Consider the following 15,091-nt stretch of genomic DNA (forward strand, 5'->3'; position numbering starts at 1 on the left):
TGAACATTGGTACACAACTCTCTCTTAAGGTCACTGCTTTCAGTTCTTCGTCAGACGTCTGGTTATGTACCCAGAATGGTAGCTTACGTGGTAATTCTGTGCGGACTTGTCTGAGGAACTTCCATACCACTTTTTACAGCAGCTACCCATTTTCACATTCTTCCCAGTAGTGCACAAGGTTCTCATTTCTCCACGTCCTCGCCAAGAGTTGTTAATTTTTGCTAATAGTCACCCTAATGGGTGTGAGGTGACATCCCCTCTTGGTTTCCACTTGCATTTCCCTAACGATCAGTGATGTGGAGCATCTTTTCATGGCCTATTGGCTGTTCATTTGTCTTTGGAGAAATGTCAGTGTCGTGAGGCTTTTCTCCTGTTTTCTTCTAAATGTTTTCTCGCTGATTTCAAATCTCGGATTGATTTTGAAATAGATGTATGGAGTTAGGTAAGGGTCTAACTTTTTTTTTTTTTTTTTTTTTTTGCATGTGCCTATCCATTTTCCTTACCACCATTTGCTGGCAAGACTGTCCTTCCCCATTTAATGGTCTTTGCACCCTTGTCAAACCTCATTGACCACGTATATGAGGGTTAATTTCTCTGTACTCTATTCTTCCATTTGTCTACACTTATCTCTTCGTGGATAAAAATTGAGACAGAGGGGGCCCATAATTTGGCCAAGGTCACATGGTAAGTGGTGGTTAGGCTTCAGTTTGGACAGAGGGCACCCTAGACCGTGCTCTTTCCTGCATGGACATGGGGAGTGCGGAGGGCACATCTGACCCTGTCCACCCTTCCCACCAGATGACACTACAGGCCAGCCAGACTGGGCTTCACCTTGTTTAAAAAAGGATCATTTCTGCTCACAATTCAGAGGGTTTTAAGATAGCAAAGTTCCTCTTGAAATTGCCTTCAAACAATACAAAGAGCCAGAGAGGGAGACAAAGCTTCAGGGTCTGCTGGTGCAGGAGACTCCTGGCCCCACGTTCCGGGGAGAAGCTCCTCGTTCCTACAGAGTGCAGGGTGGTACAGGAGGGCAGTGCCAGTGAAGGGGAGTGGGGCGTAGGCAGGGGAACAAGGGAAGGCTTCCTGCAGGGCAAGCCCCTCTGTCCCAGGGCAGGAAGTCAGAGAAACTCACCACTTGAGAACATGTCTAATTAGGGCAGAGCCTCACTCTTGTAGGAAGCAAAGAAAGTTCACTTGACATTTGTAAAAGAAGCAACTCAGGAACCAGAAGAAACATCTTAGAACCCAATTTACAGCCAGTATCTGAGAGATGACCAAAGATACTGCATCCATTTAAAAAAGAACTATAAGCTTGGTTTGCAAACATAATTCGTTCTGGAAACATGCTTGTAATCCAAACCACTTGTATCTCAAAGCAAATTTCCTCGTGAGAAATAATGGAAACTCAGATGATTCGTTCCACAACCCCAAAGCATTCATATAAAAATGATCACAATACTGTAATATACAAAATAATAAAGAAAATACAAAATAGAAAAGTAAACTAACACCTTTGAAAATCTTCGTGGCTGGTGTGAGGGAAACGAGAGAGGAGGGTTATTGGGAGGACTACTTCCACTCTCACTAATGGAATCCCTATCTGTTGGCTCAATGGAATCCTTTTCTTTTTGTGCACCTTTAACAAGGAACCTATCCAATGACACTTGCTTTTGCCTCCTTTTGAGGATTTCGCGGAAATGTGACATTGCATTGTGGTTAAACAGATTCATTGCTCGCACTGCTACAGCCTTGTTCGCGTGGTGCTTTTCTACAAAATTTTGCACTGTTTCCCGCATTTTACACATCTCCTTGATCTCATTTGAAGCGAGGGATTCCTCGGCCTTTTTCTCCTCCTCCCCTGCATACGAGATCTCCCCCATAACCTCTAGCTCTTGCTCGCGATGCAGATTCATCAGTTCGTCGGTGGTCGGCTCCTGGCCATGCTCCTCCACCAGTTCCTGAATGTCATCCTCATTCACCTCCAGTCCCCTGGTCTTCCCCAAGGACACAGTTTCATCGACAACTGGCGGCTGCTCTTCATGAGCAAGCCCCTCCAAGTCAGGTCCAAGAATGCACCCGGGCCACGGGTTTCTCCAAGCAGAACTGAGGGGTCTCTCAGTGCCCCCATCCCAGGCTTTATCGATGATCTTGAGGCAGTTCACGGTGTGGAAGTGATTTTTCCAAAACTCTCGGACAGTGAGGTTTGTTCCTTCAGTCACATGAAGCATCGCTGAATAGTGCTTTGGTGTAAAGCCTTTTAAAGTTTGAAATGACTTGCTGATCCATGGGCTGGAGGACTGGAGTGGTGTTGGGAGGAAGGAACTTGACCTTAATGAACTCGAATTCCTCCAGTAAGTCGTCCTCAAAGCCTGGAGGCTAAGCTGCGGCATTACCCATAACCAGCAAGGCTTTGGATGGTAGATTCTTTTCTTTTTTTTTTTAATTTTATTTTTTATTTTTTAAAATTTACATCCAAATTAGTTAGCATATAGTGCAACAATGATTCCAGGAGTAGATTCCTTAGTGCCCCTTCCCCATTTATACCATCCCCCCTCCCACGACCCCTCCAGTAACCCTGTTTGTTCTCCATATTTAGAGTTTCTTATGTTTTGTCCCCCTCCCTGTTTTTATATTATTTTTGTTTCCCTTCTCTTATGTTCATCTGTTTTGTCTCTTAAAGTCCTCATATGAGGGAAGTCATATGATTTTTGTCTTTCTCTGATTAATTTCACTTAGCCTAATACCCTCCAGTTCCATCCACGTGGTTGCAAATGGCAAGATTTCATTCTTTTTTTTTTTTAATTTTTTAATGTTTATTTATTTTTGAAAGAGAGCAAGAGAGAGTGGGGGAGGGGTAGTGAGAGAGGGAGGCACAGAATCCGAAGCAGGCTCCAGGCTCTGAGCTGTCAGCACAGAGCCCAATGCGGGGCTCAAACTCACGAACTGCAAGGTCATGACCTGAGCCAAAGTCGGACGCTCAACCGACTGAGCTACCCAGGTGCCCCAAGATTTCATTCTTTTTGATTGCCAAGCAGTACTCCACTGTGTATATATACCACATATTCTTTATCCATTCATCCATCGATGGACATTTGGGCTCTTTCCATACTTTGGCTATTGTCGATAGTGCTGCTATAAACATGGGGGTGCATGTGTCCCTTCAAAACAGCACACCTGTATCCCGTGGATAAATGCCTAGTAGTGCCATTGCTGGGTCATAGGGTAGTTCTATTTTTAGTTTTTTGAGGGACCTCCATAGTTACTGTTTTCCAGAGTGGCTGTACCAGCTTGCATTCCCAGGTAGATTCTTTTCTAAAAGGTATTTCTTCACTGCCGGACCAAAGACCTCGTTGATCCACTCAATGAGCAAGATACGTGTGCCCCAAGCCTTGCTGTTGGACCCACACATGACATTTAACTGGCTCTTCTGCACCTTGCATTTCCTGAAGGCTCGTAGATTCTCGGAATGATACCCGAGCGGGGGCTTGACTTTGAAATCACTTGCACTAGCACAAAACAAGAGGGTGAGACAGTCTTTCACAGGCCTGTGACCGGGCACTGCATTGTCTTCTTCTGTAATGTACATCCTCTTTGGTGTCTCTTTCCAAAACAGCCCCGTCGCATCACAGTTAAAAACTTGCTCTGGCAGGTAACACTCAGAAGCCATGAGCTTCTGGAACTCGGTAGCAAACACCTCCGCTGCCTTAGCATCTGAACTCGTAGCCTCTCTGTGCCCCACAACACTATGGATGCCACTTCTCTTAAAGTTATCAAACCATCCCCTGCTTGCTTTGAAGCCTTCTTCGTTTTCTGTTGACGTACCTGGCAGTTTACTTATGAGGTCGGTGTACAAGGCCTTTGCCTTCTCTCAGATGAAGTTCTCGTTCACAGTGTCACCTGCTGGTCGCTTCTCATTTACCCAAACCAGAAGCAACTTTTCTACATCTTCCAGAACGCGTGGCCGTTGCTTTGATGTTCTCATAACTCCTTTTGCTGCATTTGGCTCCCTTATTTGTTCTTTGCTCTTTGGTATCGTGCAAATGGTCAATGTAGACTTCTTATAAAATCTTGCAGTTTCAGCCAATCACATACCTCGTTCGTATGTCTCGATTTCCTTCTTCCACTGTAATCATCTCCCACCACCTTTCTTTTCAGCCTTTCCCTGCTTGGGGCCATGGTGTATGTTCACACAGATGTTGACTACAGCATTAATAACCTCCTGTCATAGACTGCATGTAATGGAACTGGCAATGAGGCAGCAGAGGAGAGGGTCTATGTCTGCAGGCAGCCTGACCTAGAATGAAGGAAAGCATTCCTAGGCTCACTCTTGTCTGGAAAAGCAACGGACTGTCCACGGGTGCTTTGAAGTGACAAAAATACACCAGTGCCGGTTGTGGGCACCTTCCGATGTTCTGAAAAATCACTGATTTCTGCCAAACACTGTGGCCTGAGACTGCACATGGGAGACAGGCATCCACAATCCCATTGAGAAAGAGAGGGAACAATTGGCTCGGCTGTGATGTGACGTTCGGTGTCACGTACTACTCGTATCTGAAGACTTGTTCGTTTATCAAGTTAAAACTTACTAGATATGTTTGTTCTTCTTGCAGAACACTTACAGAATAAGTTACTTGCAATCCAAGGTTTTACTGAAATTCTATAAGAAAGAAAACAAAATGAGAAATCTTAGAGGTTAAAAATAGACTATCTGGAAGGGAAAAGGCTGAAGAACAGGGAAAAAAAAAAAAAAAACTAGGGAAGAAAATTTCAAAACAAAAATGGGGCCATTTTCCAGAACTAAAGGAGGTAAGGCGACTTTGGAAGGACACTCCAGATGGACAAGGCCACGCTTAAGAGCATCAGAGCCCAGGGACAAGGAGGCCCTTACTGTCTCAGAGGAGGACAGGTGACCCTGAGACTTGAAGGGACTGGCCACGCGGCAGGGACAGCACAAGGGAAGGTTGTGTCCACTGTGAATTCTGCTACTTGCTGTAAAGACAAAGTTTTCAAGACCTTTTCCTCCCGCATTCCTTTAACTAGGACACTCCTAGAAGACACGTTCCAGGAAGCTGAGTGAACAGACCAAGAGGAAGGGCTGGAATTTGGGAAATAACTGGCATGAGGACAAGTCGAAGGGAGCCAGGATGAGGGGTGATGGCAGAGCTGCCCACGTGGAGTGTGATCCGACTCGCGGACTCTGCGGAAGGCGCATTTTCAGAGCTGCTGAAGGATGTGGAGGACAGTTGCTTCAAAGAAAACCAAGCAAATGAGTCATGTTCAGTTAGGGCTGGGGGGGTTGGGAGTGGGGAGAGGCTGTACAAGAAAGGAAATAAATTACAGTAAATATGTCAGGAAATAAACTGTGGTAAATTGGCCCTCTTCTCCCCTCCCCCACCCTCTTTTCTGTCCCCAGAGTGGGTGGTTCTCGGCTCTGGGGCTGCAGCCAGGTACAAGGTGGATGAGAGTTCCTGCACCTTCCCCCAAATCCCAATGCCAGGTGGTGAGGGACACAGGGGTGGCTTCTGCCTCTAGAGGTAACTTGCACTGAGGGAAGCGAGGCCAGGCCAGGACGAGCTGGGAAGAGCCTCGCAGTCAGAGGGAATAGCACCTGTGAAGGCCGATGGGGGAAGGCCGATGATGCAGGCAAGGTGATGGGCAGAGCCTGGATGGTCTTTGCTGTGGGCTCTTCACAAGTGTGGACTGCTTGGGAGTGGGTGGCTTATGCCCATCAAGGGCAGTCTCCGGGGAGGAGGGGGAGCTGGACACTGGCTTTCCTCTGCACCGGGGGCTGTGCAGCATCACCAGTGCTGGGCCCGTCCTGGGAAGTGGCAGCGAGGTGTTCCTCATGGTGTGGGAACAGCGAGGCTAAAAGGGAGCCCCGGGGGTGTGGAGCTGCTGTCTTCCCAGGTGGGGGAGTGCCAGCTCTTACTACGAAGGTCCAAACTGGGAGACGGTCCCGCAATTGGCCTGGACCCACCTGACTTCTGCCAAGATGTGCCCTCCCCCTCCTTGGAAATCATACACATGTGTACTTATTGAACAACAACCAAAAAAAAAAAAAAAAGTACTACATGCTTCCTGCAAAAATGTTCAGGCATTGTAGAAATTAAAAGAAAATTACAGTTCACCTGTAACCTCAGTTTTTCTCTGTGCACAATGCACATTACAAATGTTGGATCAAAATGCAACTACTGCGTTTAGCTACTTAGAAATACAATATATCGCAATAGAGCTGCAAGTTTACCTGTCACCTGCGGTAATTTCAGGTGTGCACCAGGAAAGGAGCAGGGAGAGCAGACGGACAGTGGTGGCCTTGGTATGGAGTGGGTCTTCTGAGGGCACAGGAACAGGCTGCTCCCCTGCGGGTATCTAGAGAAGAGCATTTCTGTGAGGGGACAGCGAAGGCACGGGTTCTGAGGCTCACATTCAGAGCACAGCAGTGAGTCTACGAAGGGAAGGACTTTGGGAGCGCGCGGGGAGTTGGGATTTTGCTCAGAGCCTGGTGGGGCCTAGAGAAATACCTTTGGCTGCAGCTGTGGGGCTGGACGGGGAGCCTCTACTGGACTAGATGTGGCGAAGCCCGGTGGGGCTGGGGTGAGGGGTGGGTCCTTGAGACCACCCAGGGACTAGACTTGGGATGGGGGTGGAGCGATCCCACGGCGGGCCAGGTGAGGACAGTGGCGTCGGAGCGCGCTGGGGTCTCTGGTGTCCCCTCAGACGCTGGGCAGAGACCACAGGATGTGAGGCCGGGCTCCTGGGGGGTGTGGGGGTTGTGCAAAGTCAGGACGCCTGGTGGAGCAGGGGAGGGGGCCACAGACCTTCAGGGTGGAAGAGAAGGAGCCGCCGCCGTGGCCCAGGGAGGAGGGGGAGGGGGGGATACGCGCCTGCAGAGTGCGGGTGAGCCGAGCAGGGCCCCAGCCTGGTGGGTTCTGGACTGGGACATCCGCAAAGACCTGGCCTGTCCTGGAAAGTTCAGGACGAACGTATTATGTTAATATTTTATAGTTTGTAAAACTTAAAAAAAAAAATGTTTATTGATTTTAAGAGCGACAGAGAGAGGGAGAGAATCCCATCAGCGTGGAGTCCATGCCCGGCTCAAACGCCCCAGCTTTGGGATGGTGACCTGGGCTGAAATCCCGAGTCCCACACTTGCTCCACCGAGCCGCCCAGGCGCCCCTACAGTTCATAAAACTTTTTAGTCCTTTTGATTCTTCGCGATTACCGCAGGACCGAGGCCGCAGGAGAGGGGAGGGCAGGGGAGGGGAGCCCGGGCCCCACTTCTCTGCAGCGCAGGTGCCGGCTCTGCCTCCGAGGGAGCAGGTGGGTGGGGACGCGTGACTGGGGGCGGTGAGTAGAGTCTGGGGCTCCCGCCGGGAGCACAGGGGCCTCGAAGGGCACAGGGCACCCCGAGCGGACGGAGTCCTGGACAGACCTCGGGGACGCGATGCGCGCGCGCGCGCGCCCCCTGCCGCCTCCCGGGTCCGCTGGGCCGCGGGGCGGGGCGGGGCGGCTCGCGTGCCGGGGTGGGGCCGTCCTTCCGCAGCCGCGGCCGCTGCGGGTCCCCGAGATGCGAGCGCCGGCAGCCGCGCCACCAGAGCTCCCGGCCCGGGTAAGTGCGCAGGGGCGCGCCCCGCTGGCCCCGCTGGCTCTGCCCTCCTGCCGCCCCATCCTCGCCGCCGTGGGCCGTGGGGTCCGACCGGCCACTTCTTAACTGAAAATGGAAACGGGACGTTTGAGGGAAGCCGACCCTCTGCCCCTGCTCGTGGCCCCTCGGTCCCCCCGCCCCCGCAAGCTGTGGATCGAAGCTCCTGCCTGTGACCCACCGCCTTGGGGCCGGGGGGGCTAATTGCCCTTTGCTCTCGGTCCAGTTTCTTTCAGTAGCTCTTTTGGGCAGATGCTGGTAGGGGGCTTCGCCCTGTCCCCCCCCCCCCCCAGCCCTCCCCAGGGCGGCGACCTGCCCCCCCCCCCCCAGCCCTCCCCAGGGCGGCGAGTGGAGGAGGCCGGAGGTGGGGGTCCTTGGAGCTGGGGCGGCGCAGCTTGACGCCCTCCTTCCGGGCGGGAGCACCAGCCTTGGTGCTCACACTTGGGAAGAGCGGAAGGGCCCGTGTTCCAGGAATTCGCTCGGTTTCGGTTAGCGGCACCAAGAAAGGTTTTTTCCCCAAAAGTCTTCATTCGAGTGGTCAAAAATCCCAGACTGTGGGCCCAGCACAGACCATCAGGGACCTCCCGACCCTGTTGTTCCCACTGTGACTCCAGTTGGTTAAGGGGCCACCCTCAGGGGCAGGTGAGGCGTCAGGGTCGGAGGTCAGAGGCCTCGGGCAGCTCTGTTCTTGCGTCCTCCCTCCTCTGTGTCCAGGGGCTGGGGCTGGAGGCATCTTCCCCCTTTGGAATTGCCCAGTGGGCCTTCAGCTTTGGCTGCCCCAGGTATCTCATGGGGGGTGGAGGGAAGCCCCTACGACTTACCCGTGGCCTCTGTTTGACCAGCCGTAGCTAGTCCTTGAGGGGCTTGACGCAAAAGGGGGTGCTTAAGTGTGTGCCTGGGACATCTTCTGTCCCCAAGCTCTGGATCCTTGACAGTTGTGTACCCGGCCTTTTCTTGGCCTGGTCAGCAGCCTGACTCACTGAGGGCAGTCTTCAGACAGCCTCTGGTAGAGGCCGGCCCCTAAGCCTGGACAGCCTCCACCCAACATCCGCCATTTGGGATCACGTCTGGCTTCTGCAGGCTCCCGGATGGGAGCCCTATCATGGTGGCGCTCTTAGCACCCACCATTAAGAGGAGACCCTGTGCTGATGTGCAGGCTGTCTCCACTCCTGGTGGGGGGCTAGCAGGCAGAGCAGCCCGGCATGGGAGGCTGTGTGGTCAGCAGCGGCCCTGCAGCGGCCTGTGGCTGGCACTCACCTCCTTTATGATGAGGACTTTGCTGGTAACTGCTGGAGTTTGGACTCAGAGCTCCTGGTGCAGTTCAGCAGCACTGCGTGCCTGTGGAAAGATGGCTCGGGACACACACCCAGACAGGGGTGATGGGGCACCACTGCATGCGGAGGGGTTTTAATTTTGGGACAGTCATTGCTTTTACCATAAGAGAAAAATTCTCATAAAAGCTCAGGTTTCTCCAAAGAAACCCACGGTCAGCTCAGAGCTTAGCAGCGATGGAAGGTCCACAAACCACCGTGTTGGGCCCAGCTCCCACCCGCGGGTTCCCCTGTGGTGCCCAGGCTTCTGGCCACCTCCCACCCCAGCAATGACCATGGTTGCAGAAAAGACCCTGGTCCAGGCCAACCGCAGGCCGCAAGGAGCCCAGTGTGGAGGGTCTCCTGCCTTCCCCCTCCCCTGCTTACTGACAAGGCGTCTGTCACCTGCATCTGAGGCAGAGACCTGTGTCTTGCCTCAGAGGGGCATTTCTTCAAGGAGTTTGGTCCTATCCCAAGGAGGCTTCATCTTTTTGAGGAGAGGGCACGTATTTAGTAAAATGGAGCAACCTGCTGCCGTACTATCCACTTCCTACATGTTGGGTTCCTAGGGCAGAAACCTCAGCACAGATGGAACCCCAAACTGTGGTTTTTCCAGCGAGTTCTGTGGGGGGTGGTGTCAATGGGCCGACTCCTTTAATTTCTTCCACACAAACCCCAATGGGGGTGGTGCCTGGAGACTTTTATCTGCCCTTGGTTGTTGCTTTTGCCGTAACCTGTGTTTTGGGGGTCATTCTGAATGCTGAGGTGGAGACATGGAGGGAGAACGTGGCTTTGTGGGGCAGGCAGGCAGTGTGCAAGACGGGGCCTGGATCCTGTCCCAGCTTCTGCTTTGGGGCAGAGGGCTGTGGGTGAAGGGTAACTAGGGGGTCAGTGCCACCCCCCGTGGGAGTGTCCCTGGCCCCCTCCTCATCTTCTCTGTCATCTCCTCCACCCCCACACCATCCCTGCTCCTGGCTTGGGGCTCATTTGAGGAATGGTGATGCTGGGGATGGGGTCTCCTTCACCTTTTTAAAAAAAAATTTTTTTAATGTTTTTATTTATTTTTTTGAGACAGAGGGAGACAGAGCATGAGCAGGGGAGGGGCAGAGAGAGAGGGAGACACAGAATCGGAAGCAGGCTCCAGGCTCTGAGCTGTCAGCACAGAGCCCGACGCGGGGCTCGAACTCACGGAGTGTGAGATCATGATCTGAGCCGAAGTCGGACGCTCAACCGACTGAGCCACCCAGGCGCCCCGGTTCTCCTTCACCTTTGGCTTCACGGGTGGCTCTGTGGGCTGTTGAGTGCTTGGCCCCTCTCGGGGTGCAAGGAAACATCCCTGGCCTTTTGTCCCCCTAAGCTGGGGCCAGGCCTGGGATGGTGACCTTGCACTCTGGCCTCCAGCCACTGAAGGCCCGACCTGGCTTCCCAGAGAAGTGCACGCATGGTGGCCGTGGCACAGGGTGAGGCCGAGAAGGCCAAAGCATCCGTCCACCCGTTTGTGTTGTAGCCTGCAGCCGCCAGGCCACATCCCTGCACACGCTCCAGAACGCTCCTGTGCTTGCCCACTTCATCCCTGGCAGCCCAGAAATGTACATCTGTCCCCCAGGGCCCTGCAGCTCCCACCCATTGTCCGCTCCCTCTGTGCAGAACACCCTCAGACATTTCCAGTGTGCTCTATCCACTTCTCCACTCTGAAAACTCCACCTGTATTTGCATATAGATTTGTGTTGTGCTTTTCGTTGAGGTAAAACTCACATAACCTAAAAGTAACCATTTAAAAACGTATTGTTCAGTGTATTTATTTAGCATATCACCGAAGTTGGGCACCTACCACCTCTGTCTACTTCCAAAACATTTTCTTCACCCCAAGTTAAACTCTGCACCCATTAAACAGTCATTCCCCATTCCTTCCTCCCAGCCCTGGCAACCACTGCCCTACTTTCTGTCTATGGGTTTGCCTGTTGTGGACATTCCTTCCACATGGAACCAATACCTGACCCTTTGTGTCTGTCTTCTCTCGTGTATCTTCATGGCTCATTTGTGTGGTGGTGCGCATCAGAACCCCATTCCTTTATGTGGCTGTGTGCATAGACCACACTTCGTTTATCTGTTCATCAGTTGGTGGGCTTTGGGCGGTTTACGCTTTCTGGCTCTTTGTGAATAATGAAGCTATGAGCGTTTGTGTGCCAGATTTTGTTTAAATGTGTGTTTTCAATTCTCTTGAACTTACACCTAGGAGTGGAGTTTGCTGGGGTGTGTGGTAACTCTAACTCTTCGGGGAACTGCGCGCTGGTTCCCACAGCAGCTGTACCATTTTCCGTTGGCAAAAGCAGCCACAGTGTCCCAGTCGCTCCGCGTCCTCACCAACACTTGCCATTTTCCCTTTGTTTTGTTGGTAGCCATCCTAGTGGGGAGTGAAATGCTGTCTCCTTGTGGCTTTCATTACATTTCCCTAGTGACTAATGATGTGGAGCATCTTTTCATGTGTTTGTTGCCATTTGTATATTTTCTTTGGAGAAATGTCTGTTCAAGTCCTTTGCCCATTTTTAATTGTACTGTTTGTCTTTTTGTTGTTGTTGAGTTGTAAGAATTCTTTATATGTCCTGAATAGTAGACTTATCAGATGCATAATTTGCAAACGCTTTCTCCCATTCTGTGGGTTGTCTTTTCACTGTGTCCTCCGAAGCACAGGTTTTTAATTTTGATGGAGTCCCATGTATTTTTTTTTTAACTTTTTTATTTGTGCCTCTGGTGACATATCTAAGAATCTGTTGCCAAATTTAAAGTCATGAAGCTAGAGCCCCATGTTATCCTTGAGGATTTTATAATTTGAGCTCTTACACTTAGGTCTTTAATTTTGCTGGTTTTTCCTATGGTGTCAGGCAGGAAACAACTTCATCCTCTTGCATGTGGGCACTCGGTTTACCCCTTTGCTGAAGACACTCTTCTTTCCCCGTCGAACGGCCTTGGCACCACAGATTGTCTGCTCTTATGCCACATTTTGCTTCTTTTTAATGCTTTTTAAAAACCTTTTCTTATGGAGAATTTCAAATCTTTGACGAAAAGGGAGGGAATTTTATGATGAGCCCAACTTACTCATCAACCAGCACAGATGGGCAGCTATCAGTATCGAATCATCCAGTCTCACTTGGGCTCCCTGATTACATAGGAACAAATCCCTGACAAGTCATGTTTTTAGTATGTAACTTTTAAAAATCAGCTTTTTGTATTTTTAACTTAACTTCTTGTTTGAACTGAGAGACTTTGAGGAAGAAATGTCTACAATGGTGGAGTGGCTGTAAGGGTGACAAGGCGACTCTGAGGGCACTCCAGGGCTGGCAGAGAGAGCATGCTGAAAGCATGCCCTTGGACATGGTCCCTCGGGCCTGGAGAGGGTATAGTTCAGCCCCGTGGATGGTGGAGAAGGTCACTGAGTTTCTCCACCTCTGGTGGTGGTGAACCGGAGCAAAGGAAAATCTAAAACCCTGGGAGCAGAAGCCCCTTATTCCTGCAAAGTCCCTCCGGGGCCTCTGCTGGCAGGGGCCATACTGTGCTATAAAAGAAGAAATGCTTGAAGGGTCTGCCAGGCATGCAGAACGAGCAAGGAGGGGTGGATTTGGAGCCTGGAGGCAATAAATGGATACCTGGCACAACTTTTGAGGACGAGGGTACCTCCTAGGGAACAACAGCATAGGAGCCTGCCCCAGGGTCCTTCAATCTTCCCCTCCTGGCCCAGGCGCTATAGTTGCTACAGTTGCCCTGACAGCTACATATGTTATAAACCCCACGATACCTTATTATCATTGCTGTTTAAACAGTTATCTTTTGAAGACATTTAAATAGTAAGAACAAACCTTGGTTTTGTACCCAGCAGTTCCTGTTTTCTGTGCCTCCTGTTCCATTTTGTAGACCCATGTTACCATCTGGTATCATTTTCCTTTGGCCTGAAGACACCCTTTCACATTTCTTATAGTGTGGGTCAGCTGGCAGTGAATTCTTTCAGCTTTTGTATGTCTGAAAAAGTCTCTAGCCTTCAGTTTTGAAAGCTATGTTCAAACGGTGTGGAATTCTAAGTTTCAGGGTTTTTCTCTCCGTGCTTTAAAGACGTAGTCTCTACACTTTTCTGATGAGGCACCCACTTTCATTCTTACCTTTGTTTCTCTGTACCCGATGGCCATTTTCTCTCGTGGCTTTTAACATTGTTCTATATATCACTGGTTATGAGCAATTTGATTATGACTGGCCTTGCTGTAATTTTTTTAAATGTTTTTGTGCTTGGAACTTATTGACCTTCTGAAATCTGTAAGTTTATATTATGTTTGGACAAATTTTTACTATTTATTAAATTTCTTTCTGTCGCCTTCTATAACCTCCTACTCTTTAGAGCCCAGTTATACACATAGTGAACTTCTTGAAATACCTAAGTATTTCATTTTTATTTTGGTGCTATTATAAATGGTACTGCTTTTTAAAAATCTGTGTTCTGATTGTTCATTGCTACTCTACAGAAACGCACTTGACTTTTGTATCTTGTCCTTTTACCCTTTGACCTTGCTGAACTCAATTATTATAAGACATTTACCTTAGTAAACTTTTTGGAATTTTCTGTATGTAGAGTTGTGTTGTCTGGGAATAGAGTTCTGTCTCTTCCTTTCCCAATGTTCTGGCATTGCTTTTTCTCACCTTATTGCCCTGACTAGGACACACATGTGGCACAGAGTAGGAAGGGAAATGAAGGGCCGTGCTTGTGAACTCAGAGGACAAGCTCAGTTTCCCGCTGTGGGTTGTAACGCTGGTGTAGGCATTTCTGTAGATGCCCTTTATTAGAGTAATTAAGTTTTCTTCTATTCCTAGCTTGATGAGAGTTTTTCATTGTTATGAATGAGTTTGGATTTTGTTAAATACCTTTTTTTCATGTGTAAGATGGTCATATGTATTTTTTCTTTAGTTTATTAATGTAGTGAATTACAGTGGTCAATTTTTGGATGTTGAAGCAGCCTTGAATTCTTGGATAACCCTCACTTGTGGTGATGTTTTGCCCTGTTTGTTTTGCTGGATTCCATTTGCTAATATCTGATTGAGGATTTTTGTGTCTGTGTTCATGGGAGATATCAGTCTGTAGTTTTCTTGAAGTGTCTTTGGTTTTTGTATCAGAGTAATGTTGAACTTATAAATGAGTTTTCAATTTTCAATTTTAATTTCAGTATTCTTCCAAAGTTTGCAGAGAATTGGTATTATTACTCTTTTCTTTAATTGGTAAAATTTACGAGTGAAACCATCTGGGCCTAGGTGTTTTTTGGTTGTTATTGTTGTTTGTTTGTTTGTTTGTTTGTTTGTTGTTGCAATAGAGGTAGGACCAGACCAAACAGTTTTTTTCTTGAGTGAGTTTTGGTAGATTGTGCTTTTCAAGGAACTGGTCTGTTTTATCTAAATTGTTGGATTTGTGGGGATAGTATTTGTCTTAGTCTGCTTGGGCTGCCATAACAAAATACATAGACTGGGTGACTTAAACCACAGACATTTATTTCTCATAGTTCTGGATGCTGGGAGTCCAAGATCCAGGTGCCTGCTTGGTGGTTTTGCAAACTCCTCAGGAACTTCCTAGGTGTATTCTGAAGTTAGCCCCTGTTTATGGAGGGCAGGGAGAGACCAAGAAAGAGGCAGCCACTCCCAGGCAGCCACTCCCAGTGGCAGCCACTCCCACTACCAGCCACTCGCCAGGTAGGTGGCAGTTTTAATAAGCAAAGAGAACTTACATATGAAAGCTTGTCTCAGATGGCAGAAAGATGAGTAGATCCCATACTCACTGGCTATGTCTTAAGAGCTTATAAAGAGGTCGTAACTGGGCTCAGCCGTGTATACTTTGCATGTGTTCTCAACAGAACATCCCCAATTCAAGGCTGTGTCCTTGGACCAGCCTCTGGGAGCAGGAAAGTTGAGTGGAACCCACATCCAAGGACAGGGGAGGGGATGAGTACCTTCCTAGTACCTGGGTCCAGCTTACAGTTCAGCTGGCAGTCACGTCTTCTCCATGACCTTCCCAAAGCTTCAGATTTCGTTTCCAGTGAGAGCTCTCTTCTTGGTTTGCAATGACTCTGTACACATAGTGAAGAGAGACCCCTGGTGTCTCTTCCTCTTC

The 15,091-nt window shown here is 49.5% G+C and overlaps 1 protein-coding gene across 1 annotated transcript in view; it reads left to right on the plus strand.

Moving 5' to 3' along the window:
* Window positions 1–7,509: 7,509 nt before the first annotated feature.
* Window positions 7,510–15,091, plus strand: part of AHRR (aryl hydrocarbon receptor repressor) — an 82,574-nt gene continuing 74,992 nt past the window's right edge. Inside the window, exon 1 of the mRNA XM_078444034.1 lies at window positions 7,510–7,609. The gene's annotated coding sequence lies outside the window, so the exon portion shown is untranslated. The remainder of the gene's footprint in view (window positions 7,610–15,091) is intronic.

This window comes from Panthera onca, chromosome A1, assembly GCF_046562875.1.
Source record: "Panthera onca isolate mPanOnc1 chromosome A1, mPanOnc1 haplotype 2, whole genome shotgun sequence".
Lineage (NCBI taxonomy): Eukaryota > Metazoa > Chordata > Mammalia > Carnivora > Felidae > Panthera > Panthera onca.